We start from the raw sequence: 18,168 nt of genomic DNA on the forward strand, positions 1-18,168 counted from the left end.
GTGTGTGGCTGACTGACCTACTGCCTCAGCCAGGAGAGCGCAAGGCTCATAACATCAGCATGGGCCAGGGAGCTGTGGCCTATGCAACTAGACTGAGAAACAATGGCTTGAACCAGAGGGGTAGGGGGTCGGTGGAAGAAGGGGAAAGAAAAAAAAAGGCTAATTAAAAAAAAAAAAAAAAAGAAAGAAAGAAATGCTCCTGAAACTATTTTTTGTTTGTTTTCCATTTTAGACAGTGAATTTAGAGAAACTTACTTGCTTTACCCATGTTATATATTTGTCCCATTGTGTGCATGTAATGGCTAGAGCCTCTAATCCACTAATGGAGATTGAGATGATGTGACCAAGTGCAAAGAGTTCTCATTAGGGATTTCGGGGAGAAGAGAAAACATCTTTCAGTGTCTCTGTGAGGTATTTGATGTTGTATATTCTTACAGAGAGTATCCAGTTTCTTGAGAATTAAACAAACTAATAGCTCTTATTTTTCCAATGTGAGACTTTTCTTTTTCTGATGAGCCATGTCAAATGTCCTGTTCCTTCAATGTCCCCTGAGTATTGGAGAGTAATTATTTATTAGGGTGAACACAATCTCAGTTATAGAAAAGAATGGGAAACAGTGATAATACTGCATACTTATTTATTCATTTTCCTTGAATAAAATTACTAGATAAAATCAGTGTCTGTGTGTGTGTGTGTGTGTGAGAGAGAGAGAGAGAGAGAGAGAGAGAGAGAGAGAGAGAGAGAGAGAGAGAGAGAGAGATTTGGGATGATGAGAAAAGAAAAGACCAAAAGCTAAGCATAAAAGTTATTCCTTTTCTTTTAGAGATTATGGCTAAGAAAAAATAACAAAGAAAACAAGAACAACGCAGTGTAATTATCCAAAATGACAAAACAGCATCACTTAGACTGGTCATATGTGTTGCTGCTGCAGGGCACACTTTACGACATTCTGAGTCTTGTGGAATCAGTTAGCAAACCTTCTAGACAAAATACATATTGAATGTACCTCTAAAAATGAGGGAGAGATGGACTGAGACAAAAATAGAGGGCTTTCTTGATAGGAATCTTGAAAAAAGACGGAGTGTGTGTATGAGAACTTAAGCAGGTTTATTTGTAGGAAAAGAGACGTGATGAGAAATGATAGCGATAGAGATAGAGACAGAGATAGAGATAGAGATAGGGAGAGATAGATAGAGCTAGAGATTTGTGTGTGGTTGGAGAATTAGAGAAAATCCAGTTAGTGGAGGACCTTTCAAGGTTTGTCCTTAACCCAAGGAGAGGCGAGAAACCTGCTGTTTGTGGCACTCCCACCAACCGCTTCTCAGGGAACACCACCTGGGCCCACCTGAGGGGCAGCTCACAGACTGACACTACCCGCTCGCTCAGTGCAGGTGCTAACCACTGCCAGGGTGTTTCGTCTGTCAGACCACACAGGTGGCTGTGAGTAGAGTGACTATTTTTATTCAAAGGGAGAAACAGAAATCGGGAAACCTGCAATCTCCTAATCCAATGGAGTCCCTGACATGCTTTTAAAGTGCACAACTTTGTGTCTTTAGCTATGTCTTGCACATAGAGAATATTTTATTTTCCTGGCAATTAAAGTTGGTATTAGCAAAGCATATCTATAACCTATATGTCATGGAAAGATTTGGAATAATCTGGAGAGTAAACATAGGTTGTACTAACAAGGGAATGAGCCTCAAGAAATCTTTTGAGGAAAAACTAAAATGCAAAAATTCATCTCTATATGTGTGCATGTACTTACATATATATGTATGTGTGTATAAAATAAGCTTAATACAAATATATAAATTAAACCCTCCATTTAAACTTAATATTCAACAGAATGAAATTAATATTTAACAGGTAGATGAAATAATTTTGGAAGAAGAGAAAAAAGATGTTTTCTCTCCAAGTCCATGAAATTTAAAGGGAAATTGGTAACATAATATTAAGATATAATTATTCATGATTAATTGGAAATTTGATAGCAGAAAGGACACATTAGTGCTTCTCTGACTCTTCAGGATTACAAATGTCCCTGTAAGGTCTTTAGTCCCTAATGGCTTAGATCACATGGAAGCTGAGAGCATAGACTTGTCCGAAAGACCTGGATCAATTTTTGGCATTGATATTTACTAATTGTATAATCTTGGGAATGTAATCTAACTTCTGTAAGCTTTATCCTCATATGTAAAGTTGGTGTTATCACATTATCTACTTCGGAGGGTTGTATTTAGAATTCAGTGAGATAATCTGTGAAACCCTGATCATGGTGCCTAAGGATTAATAAATATTAGCCATTATTGTTATTGTCCCCAGAGGTAATCCTTGAGAATTTTTTGCTTCTAGTATGACATTAATTTATTTTAAATTAGCAAAGCATGTCTATAACCTATGTGTCATGGAAAGATTTGGAATAATCTGGAGAGTAAATATAGGCTGTACAAGCAAGGGAATGAGCCTCAAGAAATTGAGAAATTTTAAAATGTAAGAATTCATCTCTATATGAGTGTGGGCAAGAATGCTAAAAGCCAAGATTGTGATTTAGTCACTAAAACAGTCAACTCAGTCAAGTCACATTGCGACAAGAGAGATTGCCAGTGGACCCTCACGCCCAGGACTCTGCCTCACTCCTTTCCACGCCTTCTTCGCGTGGCTGCTGAAACTCTCCGTCTCTTTGTTCTCCTTCCACCTCACGGGCTGCCTCTTCCCAGTGTCCTTTGCTTACTTGACACATGCTGCTGCACGGTCCTAGGGCTCCATCCTGGTCCTCTTTTCCTCTCTATTTCTCTCTTGGTGACCTCATTTAGCCTATGGCTTTTAGCATCATCTATGTGTTGACGACTCCAAAATACACATCTCTGGCTCAGATACTCAGATTCCACACTCATGCCCAACGGCTTTGCTGGCATGAACATATGATACGGCAGCTTCGCACATCCAGGAGGGTATGTAAAGAGGACTTGCTCTTCTCTGTCAAATCTGCTCTATAGGAAGTTTTCACCATCTCTCTGGACGGCCACTCCATTCTTCCTACCGCCCTGGCCAGAACCCCGCAGAGCTCATCCCTGATGTCCCAAGTGCAGGACATTCTGTTGGCGCTGCCTTCTACATCTGCCAGAATCTGACTACCCATCGGTCTCCCCTGCTACCATCCTGGTCTGAGCCACCATCGTCTCTCACTGGATTCCTAAATAGGTCTTACTGACCACAATCTATTCTCTATGTAGCCTGAGGATAACTTTCAAAGCCCAAATTAAGACACGTCGCTCTGCTCAATTAGAGGAAAAGTCACAGCCACCTAAAATGGCCTGAAAAGCTCTGCAACTTCCTTCCTCAGTCACTCTGATTGTGTTTTCCTGTTGATTACTCCACTCCACCTGCCTGTGTCTTTCTTATTCCTCAACACACAGGCACGGTCCTTAAGGTCTATGTCTTGCTTTTTCCATTTTCCTACAATGCTCTTCTTTCTATATTTCTTTTAGATACATCTCTCATTTCTTCAAGGTTTTGCTTGCATCTCAATTTTTCAATAATGCCCACACGGAACACTAAATTTAATGCTGCAGTTCATCTCATCCTTCATACTTCTTATACCCTTCCTCTGCTCTATGTTTTTCCATAAAACTTAATTTCTAAAATACTATAACATTATTTATTCATTATATCTATTGGTTGTTTCTGTGTCCCCTCAATAGAATATAAACTCCACATGGGCAGAAATCCTTAACTACTCTGTTCAGTGATACATTCCAAGTGCCAAGAACAGTCCCTTGCTGAAAGTAAGTGCTTAGAAAATAATTTTTTGATGAACAAAGAGACTCCTAGAACCCAATCACAGAGAGGTGTGAGCTTCAAGAAGATTGGCCAATGGTGCCAAATATTACCGAGCAGTAAATTATGAAAGCACTTCAGTATTAACTCCTAAGATGTCATTTACAACTTTGGATCATTTCAGTGGAATGAATCATGGACACAAAAGACTGAGGTCCAATGATTAAATTGGAGTCAACAGGTATAAATATTTAACATAGGAGCCACAAGATTGTATTTATACATGTGGAGGGAAGAAATCCCATGCAGAGGAGGGATTGAGATCCGCGAGAGGGAAGAGATATTTGCTTTCTCGTCAGGTCTCAGGTCGAACAAGGAGAGACCCAATAACCATCAGGGGGTGATGGTATTGTCCCTCTTCCTCTGATGTTAGGGGCACCAAGCTGAGAGCAGTGAGGATAAAATCACTGTTTTTATATACGTAACAGGAATTTTGTGCTTTAGCATCAATTTTCTCAGTGAACCACAAACCCCGGTTTTCTCCTTTAATGATAAGGCACACGAGCAAAGACTTGACATTGCTGAATAACTTTGGTGGATAACAGGAGCTCTGTCCAGGAGGTATCGGGGCAGTGCTGAGAAGCCCGGCTATGGCGGAAATCAAGATTCAGTACTGGCTTCATCTCTAACATCTCTCAGCAGCCCGGGTGTGAAAATAAAGATGTTGGGCTATGTGGTGGGAAATATGAAAATAAGTAAAAAGATCTGCAATTGAGGCATTCCCCCTACACCCTCCCATTTAAAAAAATCATATATGGTTTTTTAAAGAGAAAAGCAACTTCCTTTCCTAGCTTAAGTCATTTGCTTAGAAATAGCTCACCTGGCTAAAAAGTAAATATTCTATTGGCTACAAAATCTGTTTGTAAAAGTCCAGTTACAAACCTCGAGCAACTCCAAGTTAATCATGAGACATCATCCCTCTTTAAAACATTTTTATCAAAACTTGAGTTGTGTGAAAATTCAGCTAAATCATGTGATATGCGATGTAATGAAATCTAAAAATCTGCTTTGCCTATAAAAAATGGTGTTTCGTTAACTTAGTTCAGAGTTTGTTCCATCTTTGCTATGATCAAGAAGCGCTCCCATAGTCCTACAGTAATAAACTGTCTTCAGACTGATTTATGTTCCATGTTGCTCGATTTCTAGATTTCTGCAAGATGTTCAGATTCGAAGCTGAAGGTATGCCCGGGAAGTATGGGAGAGCACAAGGAAAGGAAATTCCAAGTGTTTGTGAACATATGAGTGAAGTAATGCCCCACGAGGACCAGCTGAGCAGTCACATATATGAGTGCAGACAACAACACGAAGTATCAGAGAATGAGTGAAATGTAGGAGGTCAAAGAACACCCACGCTGGTGGAACAGGTTTTCACAACTAGGAGTTTCCAGGAATGGAATGGGTTACTTATGAGTAACACACCTGGCCACTGAATTAGGAGTGATGAAGCCTAGGTAGTCCCCAAAGGAAAATCAGGGAACTGGTACCAGAATCAGGTGGCAGGGTTGTGGGCAAGCCTGCACAACAGTCTACTAGACAACCTACTTTCGACCATTTGTGTTTAACGACTATTCGTATACAGGTATTGTCAAAAGATGATGCAGGAATAAGGTTGGATGAGGCAACTTGATCTCTGATGCCCCTTCACAAGCCAAGATTCCACGATTGTCTGCAATTCCCCAGCTTCTCATTCTCTGGGCCCTGTTTGGCATCCCTTTCTTACATTTCAAATTAGAATATACCTGCACTTGCTACTTAACACACACACAGAGGTTCAGCCGGTCTACTGATATCCCTGAGCGACCAAATTCCTCCTCCAAACCATCCAGCTCTAGCCTCCTTATTGTGTAAAGTAAGTAAATTCCACTATCATCTAAAGACTGTAGGTAAGATAGCCTGCCGTTTGAAGTTGAAGACATCCTAACAAATGAGACAGCTCACTCTGGCCAGGCCTTTGCTAGACTATAAAAATGGAAAAGTGAGCAAAACACCTGCAGTCTCTCCCCTCGTGGTGTTTTCAGAGCAGCATGGGAGACTAGACCACATTGCTCTGAAAACACCACGAGGGTAGAGGGGAGACTAAACCAAAAACTGGAAATAGAATTTAACAATGAAAAAGTGTGATTATGGAAAAGATTGTGTACTATATGACGGAACGGCAGGGAGACTTAATTTAGCACTGCACTACTAAACTCATTATTTTCTCAATCACAAAAAGAAAAACTGTTTGGCAGTGATCTGTATAATTCTGGGGACCCAGACATTTTCAGGGCCTCTTTATAAGTCTTTTAATTTAAAACAACTATTTAAAGTATTCAAAGTTTTGAATTTGGTGACATAATAAAATGTAAGCTCTTGAGTCCCAAAAATCTGTTATGAAATCACTTCTCTAATTATTTATCTGGGCAAGCTACTTAGGCCCTCTTTACCTAAGTTTTCTAATGTGTAAAATGAAATGAATAATATGGTATTGATGTTACAAGGTTGCCATAAAATTTAAGAGAATATATAAAAAGAAAAGCACTTATCAGAAGGCCTGTCACATAATATTAAAAAACGGCATTATTATTTTTTATAAATTCTCCAAGGTCACAGGATTATGTAAGAATGTTCTTGACTAGTATTTTACAATATATTATAAAAGTTTTAAGACTCAGACATTACTCTAAAAGGATCCAATATCAAATGATATAAAAGTCACATTTAGAAACGTTGCTTTGCAAAAAAGGTCTGCAAAATAAGTGTTTGGTTTTTTATGTTGAAATAAACATGAATCTGGTATTCAGAACTTGACTACTGTTTTAGTTTCTGGTATATAAATATGATGGCAGTGAAAGCAGATTAAGAATGGCAATATAATACCATGATTCTCCAAAAATAAGTCCTAGCCGGACAATTAGCTCTAATGCATCTTTTGAAGCAAAAATTAACATAAGACGCAGTCTTATTAAATTATAAGACTGGGTAATATAATATAATATAAAATTTAATACCGGGTCTTACATTAATTTTTGCTCCAAAAGATGCATTAGAGCTGATTGTCCAGCTAGGTCTTAGTTTTGGGGAAACAGGGTATATCGTCCCAATTAGAATATATGCACAAGGTTGCATCTTCCAAATCAGAAAATATGGATAAATGTTCAATGTTTAAAAAGCATAGATTTGAGGATGTATTTTTAGCTCAGTTTAATATTTTATTTGTTTTATTCATTTCTTTTATTTACTATATTCCTAAGTTAACTATAACCAAATTTTCCCCATAATTTAAGAATACAAGAGTATTTTGGAGATTGATAATATTATTTAGTAGAACAGCAAGATTGTATTTCAAAGCAACCACAAGTGTTTTGATGTCTATAGTAAGTAAAACCATCACCGCTCTGAGTTTTTTTCAGTCTCAGAAAATGAATTTAACATACACCTTAACTCAAGTTAAAAAAAAAAAATACCTTAAGATACCAACGTCATCCTTATTTTCAAGAGTCATATGAAATAAAATTAACTTCTGAATGATACCATGATCCTTTCAGTTTTACTTCTATTTAAGCTTTCAAAAATAATTTGCTTTTTAAATGAATTAGCCACTTAATTTATTATTATTCAGCCACTTAATTTATAATTATAAGGGATGTTTAACCAAGAAATGCATAATGTAAGTGAACAAGCCAGATTACTTCTAAACTTAAGACAATCTTGTGAATATATGCATGTAAACAAAGACTGACAGAAACAAGATAAAGCAGTATCAAGAAAAGTCTCACGGAGGAAATACTCCATTCCATTTAAAATAACCTTTAGTGTCACTATATTTTGATCTGGTGACAGATAAAATAAAAACATTTATAAAGATCTAAAAAATAATGAACAAGGTGTTAAAAATCTGTACAGTAGACATGATTTTCAAGTAGTTTGTCATCTAATTAGGGTTTTACTTCACTGTGGAATACTCCGCCTTCAATCTTCCCCAGAGCTGAAAGTATTTTGTAAGTTTCACTCTGCTCAATACAGTCAAACAGTCAAATGATGCATGTTTTTAAATTAAGACTTGATTTTTATAGCAGTATTATATTTAAGGAAATTTGAACACCAAAATAAAGCAGTATTGAATTATAATGCAAAATATAAAGTAAATAGCCATACGTTCATATTGATATATAAGAAATATTTGAGAAAATAAGGAGCGTTCCATATATAGTTTCACTTATTAACCTTTTACATTAGAATGATACATTTGTTACAATAAATGAAACAATACTGATACATTATGATTAACTAACGTCCATAGTTTATTCCGATTTCCTTTGTTTTCAGCAGATATATTTTCTTGTTTCAGGATCCCATCCAAGAAACCACATTCATTACGTTTCGTTAACATGTCTCCTTAGGATGTGTTTTGGCTGTGATGATTTCTCCTTAGGATGTAACAGGCTGTGGCTTTTTTCATTATTAGTGATTTCAATAGTTTTGAAGAGTCCTGGTCAGGTATGTTGTAGGATGCTCAGCTGGAATTTGCCCAACATTTTTCTGATCAATTGACTGGATTATGGGTTTTTAGGAAGAAGACCACAGAAGTGCCATTTTCATCACTTCAGATCAAGAGCATACAGTATTAACACGATTTATAATTGCTAATATTAATTTTGATCACATGGCTGAATCAGTGTTTGTCAGGTTTTTCCATTGAAAGGTTACTCTATTTTTCCCACTCTCCATACTGTATGCTTTGGGTGGTAGTCTCTTTTGGATGGAACCCCACATTTAGGGAATGGAGAATAATGCTCTACTTCCTTTAAGGTGAAGTAGGTATATAATTTATTTGGAATTCTGCACAGGAGATTTGTCTCTTCTCCCTCATTTATTAATTTATTCAATCATTTATTTATACCAATATGAACTCATGGATGTTGATTTTATATTTTGCATTATAATTCAATACTATTTTATTTTGGTGTTCAAATTGTTCCAGCTTCGGCCACTGGGATCTCTTTCAGTTGTCTTCTGTGCACTTGGGAATATCCCCATAGATGTGTTTTTTTAAGGAACCCACTTTTTATGTAAACTTTAATGTTAGAACATACCTAATTTTTCTGGGAGTGAACCACTGAGAACACACAGTGCAGACAAAACAAAACAAAAACACCTCATATCTTTGTAGCATTGAAAACAAAAAGAGATTGTTGTTACAACAGCCGAACATGAAAATGGCCACCAATAAAAGGAAAGAGGAAGTGGCAAACTATGATCCAAAGCATCATGGACACAGTAAGGATCTTTTGCTCAGAGAATTTAGAAAAGATCTCAGAAAATTCTCCGTAAATCTTTTAATTCATTGTGCTGTCCATATTTAGCAAAATAAGATGCTATTATTTCATGTGTCAGATGCACACATTAAAAATCCTGGAAACTGCAAAAGAAACCATCAACAAAATAAAGACACAACCAACCAAATGGGAGATGAGTTTTGCAAACAACGCCTGCGATAAGGGGCTAATATCCAAAACATATAAGGAACTCATACAACTCAACAACAAAAAAAACAAACGACCCAACTGAAAAATGGATGGGCAGAGGATCTGAAGAGACGTTTCTCCAAAGAGGACATACAAATGGCAAATAGACATATGAAAAAATGCTCATCACTAATCATCAGAGAAATGCAAATAAAAACCACAATGAGATATCACCTCACCCCAGTCAGAATGGCTATCATCAACAAGACAAATAGTAACAAGTGTTGGAGATGCTGTGGAGAAAAAGGAACCCTCATACACTGTTGGTGGGAATGCAGACTGGGAAGGCAGTGTGGAGGTTCCTCAAAAAATTAAGAATGGAATTACCATATGACCCAGCCATCCCTCTCCTGGGTATCTACCAAAAAAAAAAAAAATCTGAAAATATTTATCCATAAAGACATATGTGCTCCAATGTTCATTGCAGCTTTATTTACGGTGGCCAAGACATGGAAACAACCAAAGTGTCTTTCAACAGATGAATGGATAAAGAAGACGTGGTATATATACACAATGTAATACTATTCGGCAGTAAGAAAAGAGGAAATAGTGCTATTTGCAACAACATGTATGGATCTTGAAATTTTTGTGCTAGGTGAAATAAGTCAGACAGAAAAAGTAGAGAACCATATGATTTCACTGATATGTGGCATATAAAACTGAAAACAAAAGAGCAAGACAAACAAATGAAGAAACAAAAACTCATAGACACAGACAATAGTTTAGTGGTTACCAGAGGGTAACGAGGGAGGGGTGTGGTAGATGAGGGTAAAAAAGGATCAAATATATGGTGATGGAAGGAGAACTGACTCTGGGTGGTGAACACACAATGCAACATATGGTGATGTATTACAGAATTGTACACCTGAAATCTATGTAACTTTACTAACAATTATCACCCCAATAAACTTAAAAAAAAAAATCCTGTGAACTGCATTCATAATTTTAGGACAGTTCGCAGCAGGAAGCCATCTGTATCACTTTTTGGAAATCACAAGAGTTTCAGTTTCTTTACTAGCCTTATATTAAAAAATGCTCCCTCTCTTTGGGAACTGGACTACCCAAATTTTGCAAAACTCTATTAAGTAAAATTTGCAGACTTGTACGTAATTTTTTTTTTTTTTTTTTTTTTAAGAAATATTGGGCTTGGTTCTTTCACTGTTGGAGATGAGTTGTTTTGGAAGAAAATTCCTAGGTTTTCAGGAAAACAGGTCAAAGGCCCAGTGAGGACAATCCTAGAGGATAGAATATGATTTCCTGAGCTGGACAAATCGACAAATACTTATTACTTCAGGTCATTATGAGAAGCTGGACATGAAAAATCATGCAAAAATATTCAAGTTAGGAATACTGAAATCTACGCATAATACAACCCATTGTTTAGAAATGCCAACTGATTCAACTAACATCTAATCAGCACTTAAGACATTTGGAGATATAAATCTCCTAAATAGTATGCATAATATTTCTCTCTTATATAGCATACTTTAGTGAGGTCAATTTTGTTCATTTTTTCATTAAATCTTGTTAGCTCTGTGGGGTAAGCCTTATCATCTATCATCCAGTGGAAAAAAACTGAAGAGAGAATGTGTGAGTCATCCAATGATGAATCATTAATTGAATGAAATACTACCCAAATTTTAAAATTGTACTACAGGATGCTGGATGTACTTCCTTATGAAATTAGTACAACTAGAAAATCATGTAATTAAAATAGAACTAAATGCTTTCTAATTCACCCCAGCCACCACATTCCTAGTCTCCTGTTTTCCGTAAGTGAGTAACACAAACACTATTTGGGAAGTTCTAACTTACCGTAGTTTCAGATGGCATCAAAGTCTATTTAGCTAGCTCTCCATGTATTTCTACTGCTTGTCTCAAGCAGATTCACTTTATTTCAGTTCATTATTTGAATTTTAATGCCAAAGCAACATGACTCACAACAAACTTTGGCTCTTAATAAGGTAAACAGGATTCCCTTTGTGCGATCGTTCCAAATGCATCTATTCTACTGTCACCATCACCATGGTCAATGAAATGGGAGCTGCAAGTTGGTCAATTAGTAAAAAGGAGCTGTTTCGTTTTCTATTGTACTTCCAAGCTGTTCAAGTTGGGATGCCATTATGCATACAAGTATATAGTGCGTATAATATCTAATTAAATAGCAAGGAACAAGTGTATTTTATTGCTTTTCTTGGATAAAATTAAAACATAAGAATAGCCTATGGATTCATAGAGGCATGAGTCTTCTTTCTGAAAAACTGTGAGAATATATTTACGGGACAGAAAGACAAAGAAAAACGCAGAGAATGAGATAGTATCAGAGTTCTTCTAGGACAACGCTATCTAGAATTTGGAAACTAAACAATAGGAGAAGCTAATGAACTCAGCCACCAGCAAACCCACATGTAAATGAGGGGGATTAGCGAAGGACAGGTTTGAATTCTAAAAGGCTGCTTTGTACAAATTAATCATCATTACTGTTAATCTCCTAGCTTCTATAACACAAATTACAGCCCTGCTCATTTCTTCACTCATTGATTCATTTATCCAATCATGGGTGCTTTCAACAAGTAATTTATTGACTGTCTACCAAGTAGAATCCTTCCCCCCTTCCCCATCTGTGGTTCCAGAGAAAGACATTAAAGTACTTCACATCGACTAAAACTGACTCGCAACACTCCTGCCTGCCAGCAAATGAGTCTGGAAAACTGCACGCTCCTGAGTGGGCACTTGACTGCTCTGGGCTGCAGGCATTACCTTGGACATCAAATACACGGTGAAGGAAGAAGACAGCTGTGCCCTGCGACTCTCACAGGACACATCGCCCTTAAGCTGGTTCCAATACAAATCCTCTGAAAATCCTTTCATCAAGCTTGACGTCGGCTTGAGCTTTTCAGACTCTTCCTCATCATCTTCCCAAGAGAAAAGCTTCTCCTTTCTGTGTTGCACTGATTTTTTTTTTTCCCTTTCAACCTACAAGAAAGACTCAGGTTGACCTCCTAGCAACTTGATAATTTATGTTGATATGTAATGTCACTTGTCTCAGGTCCCAACTTGAGCTGCAGCTATTTTTCCCCCTTCCTATTAATCACATCAATCTTATGTGATGGATCCAGAAATTTCTTAAAATAAATGCTCTATATCTGTAATAAACATTTCATCAAGGGCCATTTGGGACTCTTAAATTTAGCTCCTCGATTATCTATACGTACAGTGCCTTTTTATTTTGTATCACATTTTTTTTCTGATATTGATTTTAGAGAATCAGTCAATCAGATCAGTTGGCTGAGCTTTAAAACTCTTGAGCCACTTGACTTACACACATGACAAACTTTAACTGAGAACTGTGCTTTTGCCAGGCATCATACTGGGTGCTGGGGTGCAGAAGCAAATGTAACAAAATCTCTACTTTCTAGGAGCTTAGTGTTTAGTAGCAAAGCCAAGTGAGTTAAGTAACTATGCACTGGGATAGTTCTTTGCAAACATTCTATATGTTCCAATACTTTATTTTTAAAGTATAAAATTATGGTGTAATTTATATACTGTACAGTTTTCTATTTTTAGTGTACATGTTTGCAGAGTTTGGCAAATGCAGACATTTGTGTAACCACTATCGCCACAATCAAGAGGATTTAGAAGTTCCATCCCTCCCCCCCAAATTCTCCTATTTCTCTTGGTGGTCACCCTGTCTGCGCGCCCCCTATCCCCCAGTCCCTAGTAGAAAATGATATGAATTCTGTCCTTATAATTTTACCTTTTTCAGAATGCCTATAGTGTGAAATCATACAGTATGAAGCCTTTTGCATCTGGACTTTTTCACTTAGCAAAATGCATGGACTATTATACATTCATATTGCTGACTATATTAAAAATTGTTTTTTTTTAAATTATTGAGTAGTACTCAATTATACACATGTATCATAGGTTACTTCCCTGCTGAGACACATGTGGGTTGTTTTGAGTTTGGGATATTATAAATAAAACTGCTACGAACATGTATATACAGGCTTTGGTATAGGCATAGGATTTCAATTTCCATGGTGAACACCGACGAATGGACTCTTTGGGTTATATGTATGTGAAGAAAACCCGTTTTGCCACCCCCAAAACTGTGCCTTTTGAGATACTGACTTTAAGCTGGTTATTAAGAAACAAATGACTCAGAAAGAACCTTTGACCCTCCCTTTTTCCTACCTAAGAGATTCAGATGGAAAGGCCTACTTCAGGAAGGAACTTCTGGGATGTGGAGCACAGCATAGGGAATATAGTTAGTGGCATAGTAACAGCTATATACAATGTCAGAAGGGTCACAGGTTGGGGGAGGTGTCACTTAGTGAGGGGTGTAAATGTCTCACTAATACATTGCTTTGTACACCTGAAACTAATTTTTAAAAGCTATTAGAAACAATAAGTGAATACAGTAAAGTTGCTGGCTACAAAATCAATGTACAAAAATCCATAGCTTTCCTATATACTAACAATGAAATTTCAGAACAAGTAATGAAAAATAAAAACAAAACCTCAATTATTTTACAATTGCAGCAAAAAGAATAGCTAGGAATAAAGTAAACAAAGAATGTGAAGAACCTATGTATAGTGACAACTATAAGACATTCTTATAAGAAACTGAAGACACAAAGAAATGGAAAGATATTCTGTGTTCATGGATTGGAAGAATCAACATAGTTAAAATAACAATAGAGAAAATTATTTAAACCAATAGCTGTTTTGTTTTGTTTTGTTTTTAAGAAACCAGTAACTTTGATAAGTTTCTAGTCTGAAAAATGAACAACAACAAAAAAGACAGAAATTACAATGACCAGAAATAAAAGAAGTGACATCACTAGTTGGTCTACACACATTAGAAAATGAACAAGAGTGCATTAGTTTGCTAAAGCTGCCATACAAAACACTACAAACTGAGTGGCTTAAACAAGAGAAATTCATCGTCTCACAGTTCTGGGGGCTGGAAGTCCAAGGTGAAGGTGTCGGCACTTATTACGCTTCGTCTGAAGGGGCTGGGGGAGGATGTGTGCCGGGGCTCTCTGCTGGTTTTGTAGTTCCAGGGCTTGGGGCAGCAGAACCCCAATCTTCACATGGCCATCTCCCTGTGCGCTGTGTGTCCAAATGTGCCCTTTTTATAATGACACTGGACATACTGGATTAGGGGCTCAGTGACCTCATCTTAACTAATGACATCTGCTAATACTCTGTTTCCAAATAAGGTCACAGTCTGAAGTACCAGAGGCTAGGATTTTGCTGTGGTCTGAACGTTTGTGCCCTCCCAAGAATTCATATGTTGAAAGCATAACTTCCAAAGGTGCTGGCATTAGTAGGTGGGGCCATGTGGTGGTGTCTCAGTCATGAGGGTGGGGTCCCATGCACAGAATTTGTATTCCTAAGAAAGGGACCACACAGGTTCTGCTGTAACATCACTGCCTTGATGTAACTGGTGATGTCTGGATTGTAGGGAAGACACAGACTTACATGACACGTGGGGAAATACCATGGCTGACATATCAAAATGTTCTCCTGCCAACTCTTCATAACCTGACACTCAAGTGTAAGCTTTTTTACAGTAGAGACTATGTCTCATTTTTCTTAATAAACCCCAGGAACAGAGCTACTTACACAGTAGAAGCTGTTTTCACAATTTCATTTACTAAAGGTCAAGAAATTGTTTTTATGATACCATTCGTAGAGATTTCATGCTATGATGTTTTTAATCATTCATACAAATGCAGTGTCTGTAAGACCTACAACATGCATTTAACAATTAATATATTAATAGGTTCCAAGGATAAAATAAATATATAAATTTCTACATGTGCTGCGATTATTTCTCCTTCTTAAGCTTATAATGCACATGCTCCTGGGTCAGGCTAAAGCCACACCCAGAACTGAGGCTGGCACCACATTTGGTCCACGGCTTGAGTGTTAGAAAACGTGCACAGTGGATGGATGAATATGGATGGATGAATATGGATGAAAAATCTCGGAGGCCAAAAAACATACAGTATTTTAGAAAGTGAATCAATTTGGGTCAGAGTATTGTTTTGTTATATGGCATATACAAGAAAAAACATTTCTTCATTTCACATGGGATATAATTTCCTGCAATTTTATCCTCATTTCTAAAGCTTCAGCAAACTGTAATTCACAGGCTGGCATGACTTCAGTGAGTGCTGACTTACTGAAGAAGAGATTTTTTTTTTAAGTTTTATTTATATTTTCCCTACCACACTGTGAAGTGCCCCTCATGCTTTGTTTCTCAAAGGCGGGATTAGAGCACAGATGGGAGAAGAAAGGCATGAAATTCTATACTTTAAAACATTCAGGCAAGATTTATACTGTATCTCTAGTTACCTGGCGCCTCTATAATACCCTTTATTGGAGAATTTCAAAGCCTGTGAAACCTCGCAGTTAAATAATTTGTAAATTTTAAAAACTACTATCTGTAAGAAGATTAATCAAACTGCATTGAAGGTGAAATTATAATAAACAAACAAAAGGAAGGAGCCCCTTTTGTTTGTTTGTTTGTTTTGTCCATAAGATCTAATGTCAAACAGACTTCAATCAGTTTAGGAAGCGGCCAAGCCTTAGTTCTTTCTCCTTCCTTCTTGGCTCTAGCCCAGTTAGGCCATTGACAATTAAGGAAAAATACTACTTTCTCTTTCATGTGTCTTACATATGCATCCACAGTACAAAATAATCTGTACCACAACCACATCAAATACTTTTATTTTTGGTTGGCCTTTTTATACTTAACATTTTGGTAAATTATAATCTAACTCTTGTATAAATATATTCTAAAAATATAAGCAGCAGCTATTTCCCAAGAAATAGCCTTGCCAAATAGGTCATATTTTCCTTCAAAATGCAACTGATTGTAGACGACGGGTGTTTTTCCAAAAATGAAAAATATTATTTTGGGTTACTCATAAGTGAAAAAGAACTTATATCATATCTCTCTGTTAGGTTTGATTAGGAAAACAGAAGCTATTCTTTATAAGCCAGAAATAATAAGTTTAATTTAGAATTAAGTGCTTACGTTATTGTTGGAAGATTAGGATATGGGATGTCAGAAAAGCATCAGTGAAGGTCAAAGGTTGACAGTGAATATTTTAGGCCAGTGATTCTCCACGGAGGGCAATTTGGTCCCCCAGAGCACATGTGGAATGTCTGGAGAGATTTTTCTTTTTTTTTTCTTTTTTTTTATTTATTATTTATTTATTTTTTTTTTTAAATTTATTGGGGTGACAATTGTTAGTAAAATTACATAGATTTCAGGTGTACAATTCTGTATTACATCATCTATAAATCCCATTGTGTGTTCACCACCCAGAGTCAGTTCTCCTTCCATCACCATATATTTGATCCCCCTTACCCTCATCTCCCACCCGATTTTTAATTTTTATGACAAGATTAGAGAGAGTTGCTCATGGCTTCTAATGGGCAGGAGTTTGAGAAAATGACAGAATCGGGAAGGTTACTCTGATATTCCCTTTTCCCTCTTCTCCCCTGAACAGTCCATGTGTAAAGTACCTGTGGAATGCAGACATTTACCTGAGATGGGGAACCTGGGGCCAAGGGATTAATCCAAACAAATTTGTTAAATTTACCCTTATCTTCCTAGTTACTATTTCAACATTTACTGTCCGTCGCCCAAACCCCTCTGTCTTGTCAGGGCTTCACAAATCCATTCTTTCTTTACCTGAAAGATACGAAAACTTCTTGTGCTGAACACTTCTTACGAAGCAAGATGGGATATAGAATAAATAAATACATCTGGTCACGATGGAGAGCGAGATGGCCTCGAGTAGGGATGAAATCAATGAATTTGTTGGAGAAAAACATTAAAAACAGACAAATCTAATTAATGGATATTTAGTTAGGATATTAAGGAATGCATTTTATTTTAATACGCTTTAGAAATGTATGTAATAAGAATCATTTGGGAGAAAATATATACACCAATAGTTCTTCTAGTGGGCTTTTAAGTAAAATACAGCTGACCTTGAACAGAGTGGGGTTTGGGGCACAGATGGCCTGCGCAGTCGGAAATCCACGTACAACTTGAGTGGGCCCGCTGCTTTCGGGTTCCCAACCACCTATGGACCCTAGAACAGCTCAGGTTTGAACTGTGTGTTTATAATATAGTATGTGTTTGATTAACTTTAGTTCTTAAAGGATCATAACAGAAACAACAATAATAATATTAATATTTGAATTTCCTGGAAAAAACATAGTAAAACTTTCTCTGGAAAGGAAGAATCCAATTGACATGTCATCTAGCCTCTTGCTAATGTATTGTAGATACAGAAATGATTCCCACATTATAAAGTAGATATGAGCATTTTTATGGTTCTCAATATGGTTTCCGTATTCAGAAAACGCCTCTGCCCCCCCACCATGCCTCCTGTCAGTCTTCCATCGTCATCACACGTCCACAGATGGGGAGTGATGGAGGGCCTCATTCTCAGGGCCAACGCGGACCACTCCATTTGTCTTTGTGCTCTGAGAGTAGCAAAGCTAGGCTGCTTCATCATACAACATGAAGTCAATCTGCCTATAAAATCCATCCAGATTGAAATAGTTTGACTTGAGACAAAGTCTGATTAGAGTTCTAAATTTTGGAATTTCAACCAAAATTGGTTATTTGACATAAATTTAATTTCCTCATGGAAAAACTGCAAAACAGACATTCTACACACTTATATCAAACCCAAATAAATAATTACATTATTCAGGTCTGCTTCATTTTGAGCAACAATCCCTCTTTGCTGTATGTTTTCGGGTAAGACACTTTTATTGTTCAAGG

Source organism: Rhinolophus sinicus, linkage group LG07 (genome assembly GCF_036562045.2).
Source record: "Rhinolophus sinicus isolate RSC01 linkage group LG07, ASM3656204v1, whole genome shotgun sequence".
Classification (NCBI taxonomy): Eukaryota; Metazoa; Chordata; class Mammalia; order Chiroptera; family Rhinolophidae; genus Rhinolophus; species Rhinolophus sinicus.